Consider the following 10,134-nt stretch of genomic DNA (forward strand, 5'->3'; position numbering starts at 1 on the left):
CCAACGGAATGCTTAAAATAAACAGTGTGAGATGTGCAAGTGAAAAACACATCTAATACACTTATAGTTTAGACGAGGGGTTAGCCAATTGTGGGTTGTATTCATTTAATCAAATATTACAGCAGTGGTCATTGTAGACACACCTGGTGGAGATCTGCTCTTTATGGAGTGCACTATTAGTTTAAACTATAATTTACAATAATATAACAATAATGTTTTTGCTTATACTTTGCTGTAACAGCTTTGATCATGCAAACTGTAGAAAATGCACTTCATATATTGAAACTCATACTTATATCTTAAAAAATGATAGCTGGTTGGTAAAATTAAAGTTTAATAAAAAATGTCCATATGTTGTTCTTGAAAGTTAAAATTCCTTGCATATGAAGAACTTGTCATTGAACATCTGTTATCTAATTTTCAAACGTGCACCGGCATCAGTCAGAGAATGAGGCTGTTTACCGTAACTCCATTTTTTGCACAGATCTTTTGATGTGTGACAAAGAATAAAAATAACATTCTTCTGCATACAGAAAAATAACCAGAACTGGATCATGTTAGAGCGCAGTTCATCTACTGATGGACAACTGTCCATGAAAAAGATCTAAACAGCATTGTCCACAATAATTTATAAACCCCTCTCATAATGGAGAATATGATGGCCAAGGTTAAATCTGTCATGTCCATAGATCAGTGTCGTTCTAGCAGTTTCTGCTTGATCAATCAATCAAGATACTGTTATTTTGAAATGTGTAGCTTGTTCTTGTGTATTTTCAGAATGTAAAATACAAATTGTACTGTGATACCATCCCAATCTCATTCCCAACTCTTCACTTATAGACACTACAAAAATGTCTATAAATGTATTTAAAATGTAATTAATTAAAGTTTCCCTGTGTGGAAACGTGATTTAAAGAAGACAGCGCTGCCCCTAGGGGTCACTTCCTAACGCACTGGCTGGCCCGACACATCTAACTACCTAACTATGACGCTCCACTGCGGTGGCAGTGAACACGTGGTTTACGTTGTGAATTAAAACGAAAACACTTGGTTATGTCTTAAGGGTGCCTTATGCATCAATATCAGACGCTGATGGCCATGACAAAACATCAGTATTTGACGCCCTGGGAAGAGACGGTTATACATGTGGTTGTCTTATCTTAAAAAATTATGAATCTCATGCTATTATACCAATGAACAGTGGAGTCCTTGTTTCTTTCTGGCAGCAAATATGCAGCATGTTATTGTGACTGGTGTTATAACTGACATGTACATTAATGTGTCTCTCATCATAGTAATGCTACATACTATGTTGCAATTATAATGTACAGATTAAAGTATAGCCAAAAAGAGTCCTGGCATGGCAACAATGTTCCTTTGCCAACTCGTGATTTCCCCCGGAAGAACAGGTGGACAAACCCCGGGAAAACAGAGGAAGCTGCAAGTTGAAACATCTGTTGATGAGATGTTACACTGGCACATGCTGTTAGTTAAAAACATATTTGGACTCCATCCCTTCATTTGAGCATTCCTAAAGAGAGACATTATTAAACCCCCAACTACGGAAGTCCTTCCCTCAGCATCCTTTTTCTCATGCACATAACTAACACAATACAACCATTGGTGCAATCATTAATGATTCCCATTTAGGAGGATCACAATAGTCAAGCTACAACTCCATAATAAATGCAATGCCGTTCCTTTATTATTACAATTAAACAAATCAAAATGCAGTTCAGGAGGATTCCTTTTGGAGTGTCTTGGTGGATGTGCAAGGCAGACTTCATTTCAGGCTTTGCTATCAAGCAATCGCTTGACTTCCTGGCTCTCACTGAATAAATGATACTCAGACATGAGGGCGTTTGATGTTCCGACGTTGGTGGGATTTCCACAACAAGTATAAAGCAGAAATAGTGGTTATTTCTTCCATGGTGGATGGCGGAAGTTATAACTGTTTCCACAGAGATAAGCCACGCCCCCTCTCCAGCGCGAGTGAAGGGAATGAATTGAATGATCGAACCACAAATAGTCGAGCGAGTAAAATCACGCGAGTAAAGCGTTGTGAATATTCATGTGAACGCAGCATTACACATTTTACTTGTCTGATATGTTGCTTCTTGTCTAGCCCTCGCCCTTTTGAAGTAGGACGGGCACGTGCAACTATCCTGAGTACTGCCCTCTGGATCGAATTAACAAGATTGTTTGAGCGAGGATCAGCCTTTGAGAAACCGAGATAGCCTGATTTCAATCATCGGGTTAATTTAAGGATATAATAGGACATTTGATCGACTTAGTTGAACCACGTACGAGAAATAGGGCTCTGGTGAATTGCTGTGCAAAGCTAGATTTCATGAATACATTCACGAGAAACCCTATTCTCATTGTTTACACCTCAATCCATGGTTTAATACAGGATATAAAAGATCTGGCTCTGAGGGCTTGCTCTATTCGCTGTGCAACAAACATATTTCATTAAGGTTATCTTAAGGTTTAATCTCGTAAAATGTAGTGTTGGTGATAAACTTAAATAAATAAAATTGTTTAAAGGAAATGTTTTCACAACAGCATACATATATTAGAGATTAATGATGGCCTGTTTGCACTCGCTAAGATTACTTGTAATCAATAAAAATACAATCTTTTATTTCCTTATTTGAATTTTGTTTTTATAAAGAAAAAAAGACAATCAATTACTTTAACAAAGTAAAAGGATAACATTCAGAATTGTTGATGGTTTACACTGACTTCAGACTGGTTGTCGTTGTGGACCAGCTACTATAATCAAACCACAAAGGGATCTGTATCTGCCAATATAGATAATCAATGTTTGTCAATTAGTATCGGCGGTAAAACAACGTAATCAGGGATCTCCAAAAGTTGTATTTGCTCCCTTTTTCTTCTTTTGCGCTGATCCGATTTGTGACTATGATCGTGAGTTTTATGATCCGAGTCACCACTAAAACTAACACATAAAAAAAAAACACATTCAAGTTACATTTATTCAATTCTATTATCCAAACCGCTTACCCTATTTAGAGTCCCGGGGCACTGGAGCCAATCCCAGCTGTCATTGGGGGAAGGCAGGGTTCACCTGAACAGGTCGCCAGTTCATCTCAGGGCACATATAGAGACAACAATTCACACTCACATTCACACCTGTACGGGCAATTTTAGAGTCATCAGTTGACCTGAGCTGCATGTCTTTGGACTGTGGGAGGAAGCCAGAGAACCTGGAGGGAACCCACACTGCAACGGAGAGAACGTGCATACTCCACACAGAAGGAGCACCCGGGATCGGGGATCGAACCCTGCTCCTTCTTGCTGTGAGGTGACAGTGCTAGCCACTGCACCACCGTGGAGCTCAAAATCCGGTTTATAATTATGTTTATTAATAGTAAGTATATTAATAATAAAACAATAACAACAACAATAATAATAGCACCGATAATAATACCATATATATTTTCCCTTTTTGCCAAGAGCACATTTCACAGATTCTTTATCTCAACAACCTTTGGTTCTCCCTCCCACATAGGGCACTATTAATAAAGGTAGAATGAGCTGTTGGATTCATTAAAAAAAACGTGTTCTCAATCATGTGGGCGCTCATTTATGCACAACGAGATTCTACTTAAATCATCTGTGTCCAGGGAAAAATATATTCTTAAGGTTTATTGCATGTTTAACATTAGGTCAGGTCAGAACAGAGAGACGTTTGAATCCAGGGAACTTCATGTTCGGCCCACAATTTAAGCTTATGAACTTGCATATCAACATTCAGTGATAGTCCCATATAATCCCTTTTCTAATGTATTTGTGCAAATTATATAGGGAGGCTGGACTTATTGAATATGTTCATCCATTCATCCTCATCATCACTTTTTTCTTCTTTCCTTTGATTTATTGATCTGCCTACAATATGACGAGATGGGTGGCAAAATATAGGCAACTGTGGTGGTCATTGTCAATGAAATCCAATCAAGTCACACCCACAAAGTCCTGAGGAAGCAGACAAGATAAGCTGTTCAAGGTTACAATCTTGGTAAATCATTCCGAAGGATGTTTTAACTAAAGTAACCTAAGGTGTTTGGCCATGACAAGGCCACAGAACGGGCATGGATCCTACAAGTCTCTGGAACTCTACTGAAGGTATGAACAACTCTTACACAGTAAAAACAGATGGAGTATTTCTTACTGCATCTGATTCAGCACCATGGAGAGAGCCTGAGGCTGCACTTGCTCCACAATAACAGGCAACACTATAGAAAAGTTGCCTTGAGAAAAGTTGCCTTGAGAAAAGAGCTGTTCGACAGTTAACACAAATTCTCTCTCTCTCTCATGCACACACACACACACACACACACACACACACACACACACACACAGACACACTGAGATACTAAACCCTGCCACTTTCCATCTATCTTCTCTGTCCTTCACTCCATTACTTTCTCTCCATCTAGTGAATAGAAGTGGGATAAGCGCTTCAAACCATTCTTCTTGCATCCAATATGCCTCTCAGTCATTTCTGCCTAAATTCCATCTCTCACATTTCAACATAACTTGATTTGCCAGTCCATCTCCACCTACAGTCAACCTATTGTCTCTATTTATCTCTGCATTTGAGCTAATTCACTTGCTATAGTGTATGTACAATACCTTATAGGGTTCACCTTTCATTTTCCTATGACTGCCCCCCTTTCAGTCAATCGGTCCACTCTTTCTCCCTCACCTTCCGACTTCCCCTATCAAATGCTCTGGTGATCTATACCCATTGATAACAACTGACGGATAAGGAAGGAATAGAAATATGCAAATTCTGTCCATTTCTGCTTTGCTCCTTTCCTTGCATGAAGTCCTGTCTCTCATCCCGCCTTATCACTTGCTCTGGTGGTCCGTACTGCAGGACCAGAGGGGCAGATTTGGTAATGCAAGCGGCTGAAGTGTATATATCTGTGTGTGTGTGTGTGTGTGTGTGTGTGTGTGCCTGCGCGCAAGCTACTCAGGTGAGCTCAGGCCATAAATTAACAAATCAGGATGCAGACAGAGCGGGGAAGCAGCTCGTCCTGATCCAGTGTTTCTGCTAGAGCATGGTTAAGCCTGTGATTTATGGGCTTGTGTGCATGTGTGTGTCTGATGAGGATGGAGTGGACAGTGATGGCCATGCATGTGTTTCCTGTGAGAGGCTGTGTGTGGGCTCTTGTTGGTCTGCATTAAGCACAGCGATGGTTGATAGACTACTTTGTGATTGACAGGGACAGCTAGGGGATGGAGGGAGTCTGATGGTGGCATTATAAACACATTCAGCCCTAACCAGCTCTCTGTCTCTCTCACCTTTCCCCTCTCTCATCACTCAAAAAACCACCTCTACCCAAACCCCTTTTTAAAAAAAAAAATTTAATTATGCTTTCAGCCGTCGTGTTTGCTCGTTCTCTCTGCTGAGCAGCCGGACCTTTGGCTTAAAAAAAGCTGTTATGTCTCAACAAGAACAAAACATTTTTTCTGAAAGTAGCCTGACCTAATATAGGATGTAAAAGAAGATCTGGAGAAATTGAGGGTGGAACCAGAAAAGAAAGGGTGGGAAAGTAAAATAAACAGATGTCTGTGGATAGTGTAGTGTTTCTACTTTAATCGTGTCAAGACGAGAGAGAAACCTGGAAGACAAGAATGAACCGGGACAGAATGAGATGAAGAGATAGAGAGATGTGGGTGGATGTTTGAGAAAAGACAATAGTAACTACATTAGAAGCCCTGCAGCCCCAGGCATTAGCAATATTGCATTTCCTGTGGAGAAAAACAACATGAAAACAGGCCCACAAAGGACAGGGAATTCACAGCTCTGCTGATACTGAGCTTCTATTCACTGTTAACACATCAAGTCGACACATGCAGCCAAGCACACGCCCACGAGTATGCGACCACATGGTTACACGTGCAGAGACAGAGACAGAGACAGACCAACACTCACACTGTTTACAGAAATATCTGCAAATCCCGTATGATTCATTTATAAAGAAAACCAATTGTAAGACAGATAAAAGTTGATGTCCAAAATTAGTTGTTGATATTTAGACATGATGGGGAAGTACATATAAAAACTACAGGAAAGCATGAAAAAAAAGCAGCAATAAAAGTGTAAGGGAAGGCGAACAAATCACAGGCATTGCTATTTTTTGGGGGTAATTACTTGTATATTTGTGTTTCAATGTTCAAGGTGCAGCATGGAGACAATGAGAATATACGTGAATGTTGTACTAAAAACATGGTACATGTAAAATACTTGTGTAAATTAGATGTATGAAGCATGTAGTTGTACATCGAAAAATGACTGTGGATTTTGTACCCAATAACTCATATTAGAAGCATAAAGGAGGAGCGTTTCAATGTGCAGACCATTCCAAAGAAACATGAACCTACCCTTTGAATTAAAAACAGCAGTGCAATGAGCAGCAATTCTGTGGGAAGAATTTCCCAGTTTCCCAAACTAGAAATGTTTACTCAATTTTTGCATTTTATCCTCGTACCTTAAACTGGAGGGACTAAAAAGCAAGTGAGATAAATGAGGAGACATTTGGGGGAAATTAGCACTTTAGGGAACTGGATCGACAAATCAAACCAAGCACAGCTTACAAATGCTGATACTAAAACGTGAATTAGGACTAACTGTTAGGTAGAGCTGAGGCCAGTACCAAAGTGGTGGAGAGATTGACAGACATGCAGTATTAAGAACACAGTGACCCACTGCATGAGTTAAGAGTTACAATAATACAATAGCTCAAGCACTCGTCAGGCAAATCAAATATTTTAGCTGTTAATGTTGAAATAAAATACTGCAAAGGGTGTAAGATAAAGTGTATATACATTTCTACACACACATTTGTATGCACGCGTGATCGTGGTTGTGCTGCAGAAGACGGTTTATATAATTAATATGACCGTATACTGATAACACCCATTTGTCTGCATTAGGTGTCTTGGGCCACTAGAAAAGGCTGCTTTCATCCATCACAATATGCAGGCATGCTGGCGTGTTCGAAAGAACATGAGACAATGCAGGTGAGTGCACATCTGTATTTATTTTATTTTCTCATTACTTCATCTTCAGTAAATTACCCATAATCATGTTGCTGCTTACATGGTGCAACGAGCAGCTCACATGCTATCGTGTTCTTCTTCTAGATTCAGACCCATGGGTATAATGATTGGTTTGTTACTAGGTGTAAATGTAGTACACAATGTGACCCAACAACACAGCCAGATATACAGCTGACTGCATGTAAAGTGCAACATAGCTGCAGTTCATTTGATCTAAATGGATTCGTTGTAAAGATTTAGGAGATTTTCTTCTCAGACAGCAGAAAACACAGAAGAATATCTGTCAGCTAGTGCCTTGCAGGTACTGATTTTTAAAAACACTATGCGCTATATTAGAAGCTCAATGGTGCTTTTTGTGAAATATTTGAGAAATGAAAGAATACAATGACAATAGCAACGTTGATGAAAGGACAGATGCAGAATAGATGTAAGATATGGCACAATAGCTTTAATAGGGGATAGAAACACAAGCATGCGTCATAAGATCTGCCCAGCTAATACAGAACTAGAACAGGTGCAGCAATTAACGATTTTAGCATGTCACAGCGCTGGTGATTATCATACATTTGTGGGGGTTTGATAAGACCTGCCTTAACAAACTAATGCCAGTGACTCAATAAAAACCTGCCAAGGTGTTGCAAGTTCTGGCTTTCAAACCTCAACATGTGCTATGTGTTGGCACAAAACTGCCTGCCCACTTTAATTCCAGGACACTCCAGTTGCTTCCCACTCACATCTTTGCAAAACATTTCCAAAAATGCACGTGACAGAGGTGTATTATTATGATGACACTGCTGCCGTTTTTGCTGTGGACTGCATATTATGAGTATGAACAAAGGAAGAGTAAAAAAGCTCTGGCCAGCAACTGCCACGTGCAACACTAAGGTAACCACTAAAAGTTTTGAGGTATAATTTATCCACACACTCCAAAGGCTGAAACACACTTCTCAAGGGTTGCACGTGGCCGTGATTGCACAGGGGTTGCTCAGAGACGTACGTGTGGCTTTTCATTTTTTGTTCATCTTTTCAGCTCGTGTTTTTTTCTTCTCTGTTTTGAAGGAGTTGGATATACCAATATGCCAGTGTTATAGGCACAGAAACGGCGGAGAAGTAAAGATGGCTGATCCGTGGGAGACACAACAGAGGCTAGAGTACTCATCATGGATGTTTTAAGGAGAACTGGATTGTGTGTTCAAAGATGGGGCCTTTTCATTCCTATGAAAGTTGCTCACTGAGAGCATACTCCATAAATGCCTCCGCAGGTTTCCTCACAAGACATTTACAGTATGCACACTAGAGTGCAGCCGTGTCGGTTCAGAGCCTGTGGGTTCGAGACTTATGCTGGCTGAGCTGTCTGATTGCCTGTTAGCTCCTTAGCACACATGGAATAACATATTGAATCTTCCAGCATGTATCAAATTATGATACTATAAGGATGGTACTACCAAAATGATGGTTGCAATACCAGGTGCAGCTACTACACCAACAAGATTACTCAACTGATTAGTCTAGAAACAGGAAAATATACACTTTCCTGTTTCTAATAATTACTCATTACTTAATCATTTAGGTACTTTATCAAGTAAAATTGTCAAACAGTATGGTTCTAGGCAATTTGCAATAATATGGAATCTTATGGAGAAAATGATTAATCAATTACTCAGTTATATGCTACTGCAAGCAGTGCCAGAAAAATGCCACAGTGGCATTTCCCTGGTTGTAAAGACAGTATGATAAATGATAATTAATTCATTTGAAAAAAAGAGCAGTGGTAGCAGGGGACCGAACCAAGACAGGAGACCATGAAGCCCATTCAGCTAATCAATAGTGTTACTTCATAATATTTTCCACTGCACACATTTACATTGATTCTCTCACAAACATTATGGAGTAATGAACCCACAAGGGCCTGCTGGCGTGCGCACACACACACACTTTTCCCTTTATGCAAATGATTCAGAGAGGAGTAGCACATTTATTGTTATTATACCCAGCGCGCTCTTCACCTGCGATGTTGGATGAAATCTACTGCTCATGGGGTGCAGGAGCAAAAAACAGCAACGATGCAGTTCTCTTCCACTGAGGAGCCATCCATCTGGTTTCACACTGCTGAGGGATGTGCGGGAACAACACTGCAACAGGGGTGTTAATGTTCCATGTCACTCTCAGAGCTTCTCCATGGGAGCCGGGAGTGAGAGGCACAGACTGACAGTACTACATGTACAACAACAGAGCCGTCCGTATAGCCAGCTGAAACACATTCAATTCCTTCTCAGGGGAATATACTCTAGTCCGTGGGAATTATTTATTACTGTTAAAGGACAAATCAACGCAACGCAATTACTTAGACTATTTCGGGGTCCGCTGCACTTTTCTTACAAGATGCACAGTAGATGGTGAAAGGTCAGTGACACCAAAACAGTTCCAGCACACAGTGTAATTGCCTGTAAAAGGATCAGAGAGTAATACTGTTGCCAGAGTATGAAATAGGTCACAACATAAAACAATTTAACAAATCAAACAAAAGCATTTAATAGAGGAGGGAAGTTCGGGAACATAAAACAAATAACGTAAATGTCAGATTTGGAGTCAGGGCTAAATGCAATGATCTAGGAATAATTAAGGGAGAAGACAAGGTTTCCAATTGTCTCACCAACAACAGACTCAGTAGACCCAACAGACCATTCTGCAACTCTGCTCATAGATATCTTGTATTTTGAAGGATGGGTGTCTGCACGGTGCACCTCTTGCTTTCTCAACTTTATGGATCCTCTCTTTCGTGCTCTTATTGTTGCTATTATTATTGCTTCCTGACTGCGCATGTCCAACCCCAGCTGGATACAAGGACAGACAGGCTCCCCAGGGCTTGCTAAAAGTAATTTAGGAGTTACTGACGTGGAAGTAAACAAGGCAGGGTGAGGGGTGGTGAAAACAACAAAGATACATCACACATCTTTCTCTGCAAACTCCTGGAATGCAATACACATCACATAATACCTATGAAGAGTAATGTAAAAGTATCTGTGGGTCAGACTGCTT

The sequence above is a fragment of the Cyclopterus lumpus genome, chromosome 1 (genome assembly GCF_009769545.1).
Source record: "Cyclopterus lumpus isolate fCycLum1 chromosome 1, fCycLum1.pri, whole genome shotgun sequence".
In the NCBI taxonomy this organism is placed as follows: Eukaryota; Metazoa; Chordata; class Actinopteri; order Perciformes; family Cyclopteridae; genus Cyclopterus; species Cyclopterus lumpus.